The 17277-nt window shown below is 42.6% G+C and overlaps 1 long non-coding RNA gene across 2 annotated transcripts; it reads right to left on the bottom strand.

Annotated features, from left to right (window-relative positions):
* Window positions 1–193: 193 nt before the first annotated feature.
* On the bottom strand, window positions 194–17157 carry LOC149970285 (uncharacterized). Of its 2 annotated transcripts, XR_016493639.1 has the most exons (5): window positions 17021–17157; window positions 16172–16396; window positions 14572–15038; window positions 14129–14390; window positions 194–893 (listed from the first exon to the last, which is right to left on the bottom strand). It is a non-coding gene; the product is annotated as an uncharacterized LOC149970285 (long non-coding RNA). The 2 variants fall into 2 exon arrangements; XR_016493638.1 differs by lacking the exon at window positions 194–893 and having other exon boundaries at window positions 13948–14390.
* Window positions 17158–17277: the final 120 nt, after the last annotated feature.

The raw sequence follows: 17277 nt of genomic DNA, 5'->3' as shown, positions 1-17277 counted from the left end.
CATGTCCATATTATGCCAGCTGAAAGATGGTTGTTTCAAGATAACTTCTTCAGTCAGAATATTGTTTTCGAACAATTTGCCCGCTTAAGTACATGTCAATATAGTTGTCACCTTCAGTCTCGTTTTGTGTTTAAACACAAAGAGTTGCTTAACGTTGGCTTGCTAAATAATTAATGAAATACTATGAAGCAAGTTAGGTAGTGAAATAAAAACATATATTTAACGGTGTAAAGTGGTGTCTTTTCAAAGCAAATCAAATCAAATTTATTTATATAGCCCTTCGTACATCAGCTGATATCTCAAAGTGCTGTACATAAACCCAGCCTAAAACCCCAAACAGCAAGCAATGCAGGTGTAGAAGCACAGTGAATTGGAAAAACTCCCTAGAAAGGCCAAAACCTAGGAAGAAACCTAGAGAGGAACCAGGCTATGAGGGGTGGCCAGTCCTCTTCTGGCTGTGTCGGGTGGAGATTATAACAGAACATGGTCAAGATGTTCAAATGTTCATAAATGACCAGCATGGTCGAATAATAATAAGGCAGAACAGTTGAAACTGGAGCAGCAGCACAGTCAGGTGGACTGGGGATAGCAAGGAGTCATCATGTCAGGTATTCCTGGGGCATGGTCCTAGGGCTCAGGTCCTCCGAGAGAGAGAAAGAAAGAGAGAATTAGAGAGAGCATATGTGGGATGGCCAGTCCTCTTCTGGCTGTGCCGGGTGGAGATTATAACAGAACATGGCCAAGATGTTCAAATGTTCATAAATGACCAGCATGGTCGAATAATAATAAGGCAGAACAGTTGAAACTGGAGCAGCAGCACGGCCAGGTGGACTGGGGACAGCAAGGAGTCATCATGTCAGGTAGTCCTGGGGCATGGTCCTAGGGCTCAGGTCCTCCGAGAGAGAGAAAGAGAGAAGGAGAGAATTAAAGAACGCACACTTAGATTCACACAGGACACCGAATAGGACAGGAGAAGTACTCCAGATATAACAAACTGACCCTAGCCCCCCGACACATAAACTACTGCAGCATTAAATACCGGAGGCTCCAAACAACTGGGATCTCGGAAAACGAGTTCCAACTGGGAAAAAAATCTAATTGATACGGTCATCCAACTCAGTATTCCAATATGGCTGCCAATGCAATGCCATATATGGATATGTGTGTGTGTGAGACGTCTGAACTCAGTAGCTCTACTCTCATTGGTCCTAATGATTTGTTTAAATTTTTTGCAACCTCACCCATCTAGTTATTTGTAGCTAGCTAGCTAGTGTTAGCTAAACAATTGCCAGCAGATCGTTTTGTGAATAGAACTTGTGTGTATCGCAATCAGATTAAATTGTATTCAATATTTTTTGTTGCAAACTAGCTAAGTAGCTATCTATCTATACCCATTTTTAACGAGCCATATCTCTTGACTGTGTTGCAGGCTACATGCATATGTATGGTGTTAAACAAGGTGTTATAAGAGGTGTTATATTAAATTTACCTGCACATGTACCTAGCTACCAGCCTGTAACTATATTGCAGTGTCTTTCAGAGTCAATATTAGAGATTCAACAAGGTTGTTTTGAGACCTAACAAACATTGTTTATCAAAACCAATTTAAAATACAAAAACAACAAACCACAACAGGACATTTCCTTAATCCCACCTGGCCTATCAGAGGTTAAGATGGAGCCACCAGCAAATTGCTTACACCTATCCAATACTTCTAGATCTACACAACAAGTGTCTAAGGGCTATGGTTTATTTGGGTTTCAGAGATTAGTGCCAATGGACCAGGCCCAGATCAACACTGCATTTATGTGGTCTAATGGCCAACCCCACAATAACAACAGACTCTATCTGCGCTATTAGGTATAATAGGCCTGACTATACTAGGGCTAGTAGGGATCAGGCTTTCCTGACCTGTCTTGGCATGTAGGGCATTGGTCACCAACCCTGTTCCCGGAGAGCCACAGGGCATGCAGTGGAGGGTTTGTAAGTGTTGGGCTTGAACCCGCTGCTTACCCTACAGCTCCACATGGTTAAACAGTGTCTAATGTGATGTCGCAGCATGCTATTTATTTACTCTACAACACAGCTACAAGTTTAAGAGCAGGTAAGGTAAGTCGACTAGGCCTACTTATTATAGGCAGGGTTGGATGATGACCACTTAGTACCCACAGGGCAGGTCATCAGTTACCTTGGTCTTTAAGGGGAGGGCAATATCTGCACTTGCAACGTCATCGTAGGTTAAGACTGATTCGCCAGTGTGTGTTAGCATTAATAACTGCATTGAAACCTGAAATGTTTATTTGTAAATGTTTCATGATGTATCTGATCAATTATGTGCTGGAGGGGTCTCAGGCACTGCATCTCAGTGCTAGAGGCGTCACTACAGACCCTGGTTCGATCCCAGGCTGTATCACAACCGGCCCTGATCGGGAGTCCCATAGGGCAGCGCACAACTGGCCCAGCATAGTCCAGGTTATTAGGGGAGTGTTTGGCCGAGGTAGGCCGTCATTGTAAAATAATTATTTATTTTTAACTGACTTGCCTAGTTAAAGAAAGGTTAAATAAATAAATAATAATATTGATCTCTCTTTCTCTAGTTCAAGAGCCAAGGAGAGAGGATGTGCATGGAGAGCTCAGTTGTCCTGAGTCTGCACAACTCTGCCAGGACCTAGGATCAAGAGAGACACTCAAGTGTTTTAGTACTATATCTCTTGACACAATGATGAAAATAATCATGGCCTCTAAACCTTCAAGCTGCATACTGGACCCTATTCCAACTAAACTACTGAAAGAGCTGCTTCCTGTGCTTGGCCCTCCTATGTTGAACATAATAAACGGCTCTCTATCCACCGGATGTGTACCAAACTCACTAAAAGTGGCAGTAATAAAGCCTCTCTTGAAAAAGCCAAACCTTGACCCAGAAAATATAAAAAACTATCGGCCTATATCGAATCTTCCATTCCTCTCAAAAATTTTAGAAAAGGCTGTTGCGCAACAACTCACTGCCTTCCTGAAGACAAACAATGTATACGAAATGCTTCAGTCTGGTTTTAGACCCCATCATAGCACTGAGACGGCACTTGTGAAGGTGGTAAATGACATTTTAATGGCATCGGACCGAGGCTCTGCATCTGTCCTCGTGCTCCTAGACCTTAGTGCTGCTTTTGATACCATCGATCACCACATTCTTTTGGAGAGATTGGAAACCCAAATTGGTCTACACGGACAAGTTCTGGCCTGGTTTAGATCTTATCTGTCGGAAAGATATCAGTTTGTCTCTGTGAATGGTCTGTCCTCTGACAAATCAACTGTAAATTTCGGTGTTCCTCAAGGTTCCGTTTTAGGACCACTATTGTTTTCACTATATATTTTACCTCTTGGGGATGTTATTCGAAAACATAATGTTAACTTTCACTGCTATGCGGATGACACACAGCTGTACATTTCAATTAAACATGGTGAAGCCCCAAAATTGCCCTTGCTAGAAGAATGTGTTTCAGACATAAGGAAGTGGATGGCTGCAAACTTTCTACTTTTAAACTCGGACAAAACAGAGATGCTTGTTCTAGGTCCCAAGAAACAAAGAGATCTTCTGTTGAATCTGACAATTAATCTTAATGGTTGTACAGTCGTCTCAAATAAAACTGTGAAGGACCTCGGCGTTACTCTGGACCCTGATCTCTCTTTTGAAGAACATATCAAGACCATTTCAAGGACAGCTTTTTTCCATCTACGTAACATTGCAAAAATCAGGAACTTTCTGTCCAAAAATGATGCAGAAAAATTAATCCATGCTTTTGTCACTTCCAGGTTAGACTACTGCAATGCTCTACTTTCCGGCTACCCGGATAAAGCACTAAATAAACTTCAGTTAGTGCTAAATACGGCTGCTAGAATCCTGACTAGAACCAAAAAATTTGATCATATTACTCCAGTGCTAGCCTCTCTACACTGGCTTCCTGTCAAAGCAAGGGCTGATTTCAAGGTTTTACTGCTAACCTACAAAGCATTACATGGGCTTGCTCCTATCTATCTCTCTGATTTGGTCCTGCCGTACATACCTACACGTACGCTACGGTCACAAGATGCAGGCCTCCTAATTGTCCCTAGAATTTTTAAGCAAACAGCTGGAGGCAGGGCTTTCTCCTATAGAGCTCCATTTTTATGGAACGGTCTGCCTACCCATGTCAGAGACGCAAACTCGGTCTCAACCTTTAAGTCAATACTGAAGACTCATCTCTTCAGTGGGTCATATGATTGAGTGTAGTCTGGCCCAGGAGTGGGAGGGTGAACGGAAAGGCTCTGGAGCAACGAACCACCCTTGCTGTCTCTGCCTGGCCGGTTCCCCTCTTTCCACTGGGATTCTCTGCCTCTAACCCTATTACAGGGGCTGAGTCACTGGCTTTACTGGGGCTCTCTCATGCCGTCCCTGGAGGGGGTGCGTCACCTGAGTGGGTTGAGTCACTGATGTGGTCATCCTGTCTGGGTTGGCGCCCCCCCCCCCCCTTAAGTTGTGCCGTGGCGGAGGTCTTTGTGGGCTATACTCAGCCTTGTCTCAGGATGGTATGTTGGTGGTTGAAGATATCCCTCTAGTGGTGTGGGGGCTGTGCTTTGGCAAAGTGGGTGGGGTTATATCCTTCCTGTTTGGCCCTGTCCGGGGGTGTCCTCGGAGTGGGCCACAGTGTCTCCTGACCCCTCCTGTCTCAGCCTCCAGTATTTATGCTGCAGTAGTTTATGTGTCGGGGGGCTAGGGTCAGTTTGTTATATCTGGAGTACTTCTCCTGTCCTATTCGGTGTCCTGTGTGAATCTAAGTGTGCGTTCTCTAATTCTCTCCTTCTCTCTTTCTCTCTCTCGGAGGACCTGAGCCCTAGGACCATGCCCCAGGACTACCTGACATGATGACTCCTTGCTGTCCCCAGTCCACCTGGCTGTGCTGCTGCTCCAGTTTCAACTGTTCTGCCTTATTATTATTCAACCATGCTGATCATTTATGAACATTTGAACATCTTGGCCATGTTCTGTTATAATCTCCACCCGGCACAGCCAGAAGAGGACTGGCCATCCCACATATGCTCTCTCTAATTCTCTCTTTCTTTCTCTCTCTCGGAGGACCTGAGCCCTGGGACCATGCCCCGGGAGTGCCTGACATGATGGCTCCTTGCTGTCCCCAGTCCACCTGACTGTGCTGCTGCTCCAGTTTCAACTATTCTGCCTTATTATTATTCGACCATGCTGGTCATTTATGAACATTTGAACATCTTGACCATGTTTTGTTATAATCTCCACCCGGCACAGCCAGAAGAGGACTGGCCACCCCACATAGCCTGGTTCCTCTCTAGGTTTCTTCCTAGGTTTTGGCCTTTCTAGGGAGTTTTTCCTAGCCACCGTGCTTCTTCACCTGCATTGCTTGCTGTTTGGGGTTTTAGGCTGGGTTTCTGTACAGCACTTTGAGATATCAGCTGATGTACGAAGGGCTATATAAAATAAATTTGATTGATTGATTGATTGAGAGGAGGCCCAACCCACAATGTGTTTATGCACTTTTGTAGATCACTTGCTCTGACCCAAATGATAAAAGATTCCACCAGGATACGTGAAAGAGTGCAAAGTACGATTGACTTAATATTGGTGTCTGATAAATCTAAAATATCGCAGAGTAGAGTAATAGTATTTGGACTCAAAAAATACTGTGTTGAAAATTTTAGGGAGGAAGTGGGTACAATTGACTGGCCACCTGTACTAGATAGTGTATGGGTAGACAGTGCCTGGGAAGTCTTTAAATGTAGATTCCTTGATGTGGTGAATACGATGGCTCACATTAGACGGGTCAGGGAAAAGCAGAGATCTAGCCCTTGGTTTAATCATGAGATTCTAGAATCTATCCAAGCACGGAATAAGGCCTTTAAAAAATGTAAGAACTCTCAAGAGCAGCATGATTTTGTCCTATATAAACATCACAGAAATGAAGCACAGAGCAGGATGGATGAAGCTAAGAGGGGTTACTCTGCTGAGAAAATAATTGAGAACAGAAATGACCCTAAAAAGCTTTGGAAATCATTTAAGGAACTAGGCTGTAGTAGTACTACCAAAAACAAACCAAACAGTATTGGACTGAACATCAAGGGGGAGATGGTATATGAAAACGCAGATTGTCAATGAATACAACTCTTTTTTTTTACTTCTGTTGCTAGCAAGCTGGTTAGCAAGCTGCCCACCAGTTCTGGTTCGTATGGAAGCAACCAAGTCAAGAACTATTCTGTAGAGTTAGGGGTTCAGCCAAACACTTTTAATTTTGCAAAGGTAGCAACAGCCAAAATAGTCAGTATGCTGGCAGAGCTTAAATGCTCCCAAGCCACAGGCCTGGATAATATTCCTGCAAGGTTTCTTATAGATTCTGCTGAGCAAATTGGCCCTTGTATTAGGCACATCATTAATCTCTCTCTTGAACAAGGCACCTTTCCCAGGGACATGAAACAAGCTAAAGTTATACCTCTGTATAAGAACGGGATAAAGTCTGACCCTGGGAATTATAGGCCTGTATCTATCCTCTGTGTAACATCAAATATCCTGGAAAGAGTTGTACATGAGCAAATGCATGAACATGTTAACAAACAGGGTCTAACGTATGAATTTCAGTCGGGTTTTTAGAAAAACATACTCCACTGATTCATGTCTACTTTACTTGACTGACTTCATCAGGAAAGAGATTGATGAGGGAAATATGGGTGGGATGGTAATGCTTGACCTACAGAAGGCCTTTGATACAGTTAACCACTGTCTCCTAATATCCAACCTGGAGGCACTGGGGTTAAGCAGTATCCTTCTAGGCTGGGTAAAGTCCTATTTAGGAAGGGAGCAAGTAGTAGAGGTTAATGGTTCATTTTCTCAGGCAAAACCAATGAGTTGTGGCGTTCCGCAGGGAAGCGTGCTTGGGCCTCTGCTGTTTTTATTGTACATTAATGATATGAAAAATGCTTGTTCTTGCCATCTTTTTCTTTATGCGGATGACTCCACACTTCTGGTGTCTCACAAAAGTAAAACTATGTTGGAGAGCCTACTTAGCACTGAGCTTACTAATATTAGCAAATGGCTTGGAGATAATAAGCTATCTCTGCACTTAGGGAAAAGTGAAGCAATTATTTTTGGATCCAAACCTAAATTGTGTAGGTCGTCTGAAATCAGAGTGGAGTTAGGGGGTGAGGTGCTGACTACTAAAACCTCTGTTAGCTACTTGGGGTGTAACCTTGATGGAAGCTTGGGAGGTGTGAGTATGGCCAATAAAGTGCTAGAGAAGGTTAATGCCAGGACTACATTTTTGGCTAGAAAGTCCAAGCTGCTTGATAAGGACTCCATGAAAGTGCTAGCTACTGCCCTCATTCAATGCCATTTTTACTGTGCTAGTACTTCCTGGTTTGGGGACTTATCTAAACTTATGAAGGGGAAGCTCCAGATAGCCCAGAATAAGCTGATCAGGGTAGTATTGAAGGTGAGTCCACATACTTACATAGGCAGTAGCTGCTTTCAGGAACAAAAGTGGCTGCCTGTTGAGGCTAGGGTGTCACAGAATAGACTAGGTTTGGTTTACAGGAGTATTTATGGTCCTGCGCCCAGATATCTAAGTGATTACTTTCCTCGTGTTAGGGATGCACACAATCACAGCACCAGATCAGGTGTTGCTGATGTGTGCTTATACAGGTTCAGGAGTAATGCTGGGAAAGGTACTTTCTTGTATACTGGAGTCTCAAAATGGAATGAGTTGCCTATAAAAACAACGTCTTCTCTGGGCAGTTTTAAAAAATAAAGTAAAAATATGTTTGATGTCCTCTGTGCCCATATGAATAACCCCTGTGATATAACTGGAATGACGATATAGATGTTCTTCTTCTCTGTTTTTGTGTTATTATTTCACTGCCATACTGTGTTGGATCTTGTCTAGCCATCTTGTCTCAAGAGGACCACAATGGAAATAAGTTCCAGACTTTATTGTGTGTTATCCTCAATGATTTTATTAATGTGCATGTATGGCTTTTTCAAGTTTTATGTGAGCTTGTTTTTTTTTTAAATAGTCGAATGAGTAAAATAAAAAAAATAAAAAAGGAGGGACGTGGAGAGAAAGATAAGTACAATTTCACCAATATGAAATGGTGGCAGCATCTCACACTAAGCAGTGAGATCTCCCCTTCAAATTCAAAGCACACTGCACAACGTGTCCTGATAATAGCCTTCACACTGAGCAATTTCACAAGCTGATTGTTTACAATTGAGTCTCTTCCTTCCTTCTGTGTGTACGATAGCTGTAAATACATTGGGAGACGATGAAGGCCATTCTAATAATGTTGTTGACCCAGCCATACTGTACTAGCAACAACAAAAAAATCCTTTCTATTTTATTCAACTTTGTTCAATTCTATATACTATAAAATAATATAAAATAAGCAAATATTGGCTGTTAAATGGTTGGGATGATGGGTTGTAGGAAGCTCCTGTTTTCTGATTGGAGGAGATGGGCAAAATGATGGAGGGGGGAAGGTCAACGTCATTATGACCGTTTCTATTCCACAGTAGCCTGTCAAGTACAATATCATTTTGTTATTTGACAGATATAGTGACAATGTAGGTCTGTAAAGAAAAATGATAAATTAAGGCTAACAGATCATTTGACCTTATCGAACTAAGAATATGTTCAAATAGAATATTGCCTATATTTGTGACTTTATAAGTGTATAAGTGTATAAGTGTTGATAAAAGGACTGGATATCTTGTGGTTAACAGGGTCTGTGAAGTCTACAGTGTGCAACCCTTTTGGGTAATGTAGAACAGAAAAGCATTCACAAATTTCTACAAATTCTCCAAAATAAGCCATGATCATAGTTGGGGTAAGGGTTTAGTGTTTAATAATTATGCAATAAGGCCCGAGTGGGCGTGGTGTATGACCAATATTCCACAGCTAAGGGTTGGTCTTACTACAACACAACGCGGAGTGCCTGGACACAGCCCTTAGCCGTGGTATATTGTCCATATATCACAATCCCCGAGGTGCCTTGTTGCTAATATAAACTGTTTACCAATGGAATTAGAGCAATAAAAATGAGTGTTTTGTCATACTTGGGGTATACGGTCTGATATACCACAGCTGTCAGCCAATCAACATTCAGGGCTTGAACCGCCACGTTTACAATGGAGAATATACTACGTTTGCATTACATTTAGTCTTCATTTCAGCTACCTCTCTTACTAGCCCCTGGGCTTGTTGAGTTGTTCTCATTCCACAACCTCTTCTGCAAAATGTTATGATTTAGCTTCTTACCCGAAACCATCTCACCGGGTGCATAATGCCTGCAATCTTTCTGGACTTGCGAGAGGCAGAGTGACCTGATAATGGTGTTCTGGTTCCGCAACCAGAAAAGACAGTGCTTATCTGCTACGATTGCCTCATCCAAGCTCAACAATCTGTATAAGGTTTATCAACATACCGGGCACAAAAATGTTTTTTAACCTTACTGGAGTCAGGTCCAAAATTATTGGCACCCTTGATAAAAAATGAGCAAAAAAGACTGTATAAATAAATAATACAAATACTGAGCTATATTGAATGCTAGAAAAATATGGGGAAAATTATATTATTTTTTAGATATTTCAAATATTTAGTTTCGATACCTTTCAATACCTCACCTTGTGAGGATAACGGCACTGAGCCTTTCCCTAAAATGTTTTATGAGATTGGAGAACACATTGGGAGGGATCTTAGACCATTTCTCCATACAGAATCTTCCCAGATCTTTGATATCCTTCGTCTGCGTTTATGGACTGCCCTCTTCAATTTAAACCACAGCTTTTCAATGGGGTTCAAGTCCAGAGATTGAGATGGCCATTGCAAAATGTAAATATTTTTGTGGCCAATTAACAATTTCTTTGTGGATTTTGAGGTGTGCTTGGGGATATTTTCTTGCGGGAAAGTGTTAATGAACAATTTGGCTTTGTATTCGCACACATCTATTCCCTGCTCTTAAGCAAGAGGACTGAGCTCATTACATCCCACATGGTCATAATAACTCAAATGAATTCAGTTTTGACCCGTTCAAAGCCAGGCTGAAACTCTCCCCCAAAATAGTCTTTATCAACAGGGTCATATTGCCCTTTGAGGGTAGAATGTGGTTTATTAAACATCAAGGAGTAAAACTGTGGGTCAACTGAGACCTCTATGGGTTAACTGAGACTTCTATGGGTTAACCTACTCTTTGGTTTTTGGAGGAACGGTTCTGCATGTAAGTCCATCTCTCGTGAGTTATTAGCTACATGTAAGCCCATCTCTCGTGAGTTATTAGCTACATGTAAGTCCATCTCTCGTGAGTTATCAGCTACATGTAAGTCCATCTCTCATGAGTTATTAGCTACATGTAAGCCCATCTCTCGTGAGTTATTAGCTACATGTAAGCCCATCTCTCGTGAGTTATTAGCTACATGTAAGTCCATCTCTCGTGAGTTATTAGCTACATGTAAGTCCATCTCTCGTGAGTTATTAGCTACATGTAAGTCCATCTCTCATGAGTTATTAGCTACATGTAAGCCCATCTCTCGTGAGTTATTAGCTACATGTAAGCCCATCTCTCGTGAGTTATTAGCTACATGTAAGCCCATCTCTCGTGAGTTATTAGCTACATGTAAGTCCATCTCTCGTGAGTTATTAGCTACATGTAAGTCCATCTCTCATGAGTTATTAGCTACATGTAAGCCCATCTCTCGTGAGTTATTAGCTACATGTAAGCCCATCTCTCGTGAGTTATTAGCTACATGTAAGTCCATCTCTCGTGAGTTATTAGCTACATGTAAGTCCATCTCTCATGAGTTATTAGCTACATGTAAGTGCATCTCTCGTGAATTATTAGCTACATGTAAGTCCATCTCTCGTGAGTTATTAGCTACATGTACTGTAAGTCCATCTCTCGTGAGTTATTAGCTACATGTAAGTCCATCTCTCGTGAGTTATTAGCTACATGTAAGCCCATCTCTCGTGAGTTATTAGCTACATGTAAGCCCATCTCTCGTGAGTTATTAGCTACATGTAAGTCCATCTCTCGTGAGTTATTAGCTACATGTAAGCCCATCTCTCATGAGTTATTAGCTACATGTAAGCCCATCTCTCGTGAGTTATTAGCTACATATAAGTCCATCTCTCATGAGTTATTAGCTACATGTAAGTCCATCTCTCATGAGTTATTAGCTACATGTAAGCCCATCTCTCGTGAGTTATTAGCTACATGTAAGTCCATCTCTCGTGAGTTATTAGCTACATGTAAGTCCATCTCTCGTGAGTTATTAGCTACATGTAAGTCCATCTCTCGTGAGTTATTAGCTACATGTAAGTCCATCTCTCATGAGTTATTAGCTACATGTAAGCCCATCTCTCGTGAGTTATTAGCTACATGTAAGCACATCTCTTGTGAGTTATTAGCTACATGTAAGTCCATCTCTCGTGAGTTATAAGCTACATGTAAGCCCATCTCTCGTGAGTTATTAGCTACATGTAAGTCCATCTCTCGTGAGTTATTAGCTACATGTAAGTCCATCTCTCGCGAGTTATTAGCTACATGTAAGCCCATCTCTCGTGAGTTATTAGCTACATGTAAGTCCATCTCTCGTGAGTTATTAGCTACATGTAAGCCCATCTCTCGTGAGTTATTAGCTACATGTAAGTCCATCTCTCGTGAGTTATTAGCTACATGTACTGTAAGTCCATCTCTCGTGAGTTATTAGCTACATGTAAGTCCATCTCTCGTGAGTTATTAGCTACATGTAAGCCCATCTCTCGTGAGTTATTAGCTACATGTAAGCCCATCTCTCGTGAGTTATTAGCTACATGTAAGTCCATCTCTCGTGAGTTATTAGCTACATGTAAGTCCATCTCTCATGAGTTATTAGCTACATGTAAGCCCATCTCTCGTGAGTTATTAGCTACATGTAAGCCCATCTCTCGTGAGTTATTAGCTACATGTAAGTCCATCTCTCGTGAGTTATTAGCTACATGTAAGTCCATCTCTCGTGAGTTATTAGCTACATGTAAGTCCATCTCTCATGAGTTATTAGCTACATGTAAGCCCATCTCTCGTGAGTTATTAGCTACATGTAAGCCCATCTCTCGTGAGTTATTAGCTACATGTAAGCCCATCTCTCGTGAGTTATTAGCTACATGTAAGTCCATCTCTCGTGAGTTATTAGCTACATGTAAGTCCATCTCTCATGAGTTATTAGCTACATGTAAGCCCATCTCTCGTGAGTTATTAGCTACATGTAAGCCCATCTCTCGTGAGTTATTAGCTACATGTAAGTCCATCTCTCGTGAGTTATTAGCTACATGTAAGTCCATCTCTCATGAGTTATTAGCTACATGTAAGTGCATCTCTCGTGAATTATTAGCTACATGTAAGTCCATCTCTCGTGAGTTATTAGCTACATGTACTGTAAGTCCATCTCTCGTGAGTTATTAGCTACATGTAAGTCCATCTCTCGTGAGTTATTAGCTACATGTAAGCCCATCTCTCGTGAGTTATTAGCTACATGTAAGCCCATCTCTCGTGAGTTATTAGCTACATGTAAGTCCATCTCTCGTGAGTTATTAGCTACATGTAAGCCCATCTCTCATGAGTTATTAGCTACATGTAAGCCCATCTCTCGTGAGTTATTAGCTACATATAAGTCCATCTCTCATGAGTTATTAGCTACATGTAAGTCCATCTCTCATGAGTTATTAGCTACATGTAAGCCCATCTCTCGTGAGTTATTAGCTACATGTAAGTCCATCTCTCGTGAGTTATTAGCTACATGTAAGTCCATCTCTCGTGAGTTATTAGCTACATGTAAGTCCATCTCTCGTGAGTTATTAGCTACATGTAAGTCCATCTCTCATGAGTTATTAGCTACATGTAAGCCCATCTCTCGTGAGTTATTAGCTACATGTAAGCACATCTCTCGTGAGTTATTAGCTACATGTAAGTCCATCTCTCGTGAGTTATTAGCTACATGTAAGCCCATCTCTCGTGAGTTATTAGCTACATGTAAGTCCATCTCTCGTGAGTTATTAGCTACATGTAAGTCCATCTCTCGCGAGTTATTAGCTACATGTAAGCCCATCTCTCGTGAGTTATTAGCTACATGTAAGTCCATCTCTCGTGAGTTATTAGCTACATGTAAGCCCATCTCTCGTGAGTTATTAGCTACATGTAAGTCCATCTCTCGTGAGTTATTAGCTACATGTACTGTAAGTCCATCTCTCGTGAGTTATTAGCTACATGTAAGTCCATCTCTCGTGAGTTATTAGCTACATGTAAGCCCATCTCTCGTGAGTTATTAGCTACATGTAAGCCCATCTCTCGTGAGTTATTAGCTACATGTAAGCCCATCTCTCGTGAGTTATTAGCTACATGTAAGTCCATCTCTCGTGAGTTATTAGCTACATGTAAGCCCATCTCTCGTGAGTTATTAGCTACATGTAAGTCCATCTCTCGTGAGTTATTAGCTACATGTAAGTCCATCTCTCGTGAGTTATTAGCTACATGCAAGTCCATCTCTCGTGAGTTATTAGCTACATGTAAGCCCATCTCTCGTGAGTTATTAGCTACATGTAAGCCCATCTCTCGTGAGTTATTAGCTACATGTAAGTCCATCTCTCGTGAGTTATTAGCTACATGTAAGCCCATCTCTCGTGAGTTATTAGCTACATGTAAGCCCATCTCTCGTGAGTTATTAGCTACATGTAAGCCCATCTCTCGTGAGTTATTAGCTACATGTACTGTAAGTCCATCTCTCGTGAGTTATTAGCTACATGTAAGTCCATCTCACTAAAAACACCTGTTGCCAGTCAACATAAATAAGGACCGGTGGATCAATTCTCTATATGTTGTCAAGGGGGAAGGATACTGACGATCAAAAAACAACATGTACAGAAATACTGAGATTTAAAAAAAGTACATTTTTAAAAAGCACGAGTAAAAAACACTGACCAAGCTCTGTCCCACTCTCAAAATAATATCACCCAGTAATACACTGGGTAAGTACAACACCGCTCATTCAGCTCTCCTCTCCTTCTTTCCAGCTCATCCTCCACTCTCACCCCAATCTAGGTCAAGTTACCTTCAACCATTGGCAATGGCATCATCAAGTCCTTCTTCCCTTCTCCCCACCTGGGTTCTTAATATGACTGCCCCATCTGGTGGCGGAATGCTGGAACAACAACTCTTTTTTTCCGGGCCAGACTGGGGAGTTTCTCTTGAATCCACAGGTAAATTGTGGGAAAGTCATCGGTTGGCCACACTCCAGGTGGCCGGGGGGATCAAATGCAGCTGGTTGGATGGCAGCGGTGGGTACAGTTGGCAGCCCCCCTCAACTGGAGACTCTGAAACAGAAGAGACAGAAAGAGTTTAGGACTAGACACACTGTGATCTTGGAAATCAAAGCTCTTTACTAAAACATACTTGTTTTAGTGAGTGAGAACGATCATAGTTTTAGTAAGTAAGACTGTTGTTTTGCTGTTCCACTACATGCCATTCTAATCTGTCGTGCTGTGAGCCACTGACCTGTGTGTTCCTCAGGCAGCAGCAGGTGTCTTCTACAGGGGCAGGGTGGTCTGGCTTGGAGCCTCCTGACCTGTGTGTTCCTCAGGCAGTAGCAGGTGTCTTCTACAGGGGCAGGGTGGTCTGGCTGGGAGTCTCATGACCTGTGTGTTCCTCCTCAGCCAGCAGCAGGTGTCTTCTACACGGGCAGGGTGGTCTGGCTGGGAGCCTCCTGACCTGTGTGTTCCTCAGGCAGCAGCAGGTGTCTTCTACATGGGCAGGGGGGTCTGGCTGGGAGCCTCCTGACCTGTGTGTTCCTCAGGCAGCAGCAGGTGTCTTCTACAGGGGCAGGGTGGTCTGGCTGGGAGCCTCCTGACCTGTGTGTTCCTCCTCAGCCAGCAGCAGGTGTCTTCTACAGGGGCAGGGTGGTCTGGCTGGGAGCCTCCTACAGACGCTTTGTGACAGACCACCGCGGTGACATTAAACGCTCACTGCAGGACCAAACACATTCCCATCAGAGACTTCCGCATTTATAAATGATTCATTAACCATTCATAAACTAATTATAAACCCCTTGTAAAAGGAGCCTTATTGTAAAATGCCATTTTGCACCATAACGCTCACAAAATGTTACATGAAGTTATAATAGTTGATAGTATGAGAGTGAAAAGAGAGTAACCCACTCTCCATTTGTTCTTGGCAAAGTTGTTGTTCTTGGCGCTGACAGACTCATGGATGTTCTGATCCACGGCTGTGTCTCCAGTCATCCTGAGAGAAGTTGGGGGGGGGGGGGGGGGATAATAATAATATGTGGAAGATGGTGTTGTGTCTTTAGCTAAAAAAAAACACCACCGAGACACACACAACGATTTATGCATCTCTCATCTGAGAGTGGAGGACTACCGTGACCGAGTCGAAGATATCGCCGAGAAAGGGGGGGTGGAGAGAGAGGAACGTGAAAAAAAGAATACATCCAGTTAAACAAGATGTAAAAGACTGAAGACTGGACATACTTAAATTAGGAGTTGTGATGAGGGAGGAAAAATCGATACAGTTACATATCGCAATATTATTTTTGCGCTAATTAGCTGTACCTGCACCAAAACTCCAGGGTTTTTCCATATGCCGAGCAATATGTCTGACACATCGATTTGCAATAAAATCACAGTATCAAATCGCAATACATACAGAATTGCGAGAATCGCAATACATATTGTATCGGCACCTAACTATCATGATAATATTGTATTGTGACGTCCCTGGCAATTCCCAGCTCTAACCAGGAGTGGACAATCTTAGGCCAATTTATGACTAGTCCATAATGTAATAACTGCCAATAACATAATAGCTTTTTACATTTCTAATGTAATAACCAGTCTCCTGGCCCCTAGCGAAAGATAAAGAGAAAAATAAATAGATAGCTGTAGTACCCATGATACTATAATCCACACCAGCCTCCCCTTTTAGGTGGTTGTCCATCAGACGGAAGTACATCAGAGAGATCAGACCACATAAACAGACTGAAGGAATGAGTGTGTGTGTGTGTTCACCAGGTAGGTGGAGGCACGAGGTGGCTGTGTGTGTGCGACTGCGTGCTGGTGTATGTGTCTATATTAGGACTAACCAGAGACTTGGAGGCTGCGGGATGATTGTAAAGGCACCACCACACGGTCCTTTAGATGTCGAAGTACTGAACGAACAGCGCCGCCCGCAGGTCGAGGACGAGCAAGGAACTCAAACAGTTGGCTGCTGTCCAACGTTGAGTTCATGGATCCGGGAGGGACGGACATGTTCTGGAGTGATGATGGCCGGGAGAGGCATAGCCGAGAGACCCACATAGTTACTGCTCCTAGACGGAGGGGGACATACAGTGTGTGTGTTTGTGGTGCAGTGTGAGTTGGCTACAGGAATAAACCTAGGTGTCTGTAGCCTGGTCATAGATTTGGGCTCTTGCCAAGTTAAATGTAAAGGCCACTACAGAGACGGACAGAAGAAGAAGTCAATAAAGGACAGGGTGATGTTCCGAAGGCACAACACGAGAGAAAAACAGTGAAACGGTAGGTACTGTCTGAACTTGTGCAATATCAAATGCTTGTTTCGTTTTTTTCCCGTTGCAACACGTTTTGTTATGGTGTGTGCTCTAATGAACACAACCCAGCTTCAGTAAAGAACATCAGTATAGGACAGCATCAACCGGGTTGAGTTCAGGTGGATGACAATGTACACGTTGAAGATAGTAGTAGGCCTAATGTAATGAGTAGAGATGATATGATTAATTGCTAGATCTACTTTCTGAACTTTCGACAATGTCGTTTTCTACTGAACACAGCCTGGGCACACACACACCAATGAGAGTAGACCTACTGTGTTCGGACGTTACACATAACATGTCCATATATGGCATTTCGTTGGCAGCATTATTGGATTTTCTATCCGGTGATGTCCCTGGAACCCGGACCGCGTTATACCTCACCTTCCAACCTGAAGATCACTGATGTCATGATTGAACTTCGTATTTTTTTCAGAATTCCCAGTTCTTTTGAGCGCGGCCACTGATTCTTTCCAACAAGACAACCGTGTTAGCTTTTCTAACCTAACACGTCACTTCCTGCTTCTAGGGGACTGCATTAGTACATTTCTTCACTAGGGGGTAGTAAAAGCATAGGGAGCAAGGATAGTGAGGGACAGCCCATATTTTTGAGTTTGAGGGAAAGCATAATAAAGAAAAGG

This window comes from Oncorhynchus mykiss, chromosome 30 (genome assembly GCF_057628025.1).
Source record: "Oncorhynchus mykiss isolate SJ-2025 chromosome 30, ASM5762802v1, whole genome shotgun sequence".
NCBI lineage: Eukaryota > Metazoa > Chordata > Actinopteri > Salmoniformes > Salmonidae > Oncorhynchus > Oncorhynchus mykiss.
This window is presented reverse-complemented; position numbering and strand designations above follow the sequence as displayed.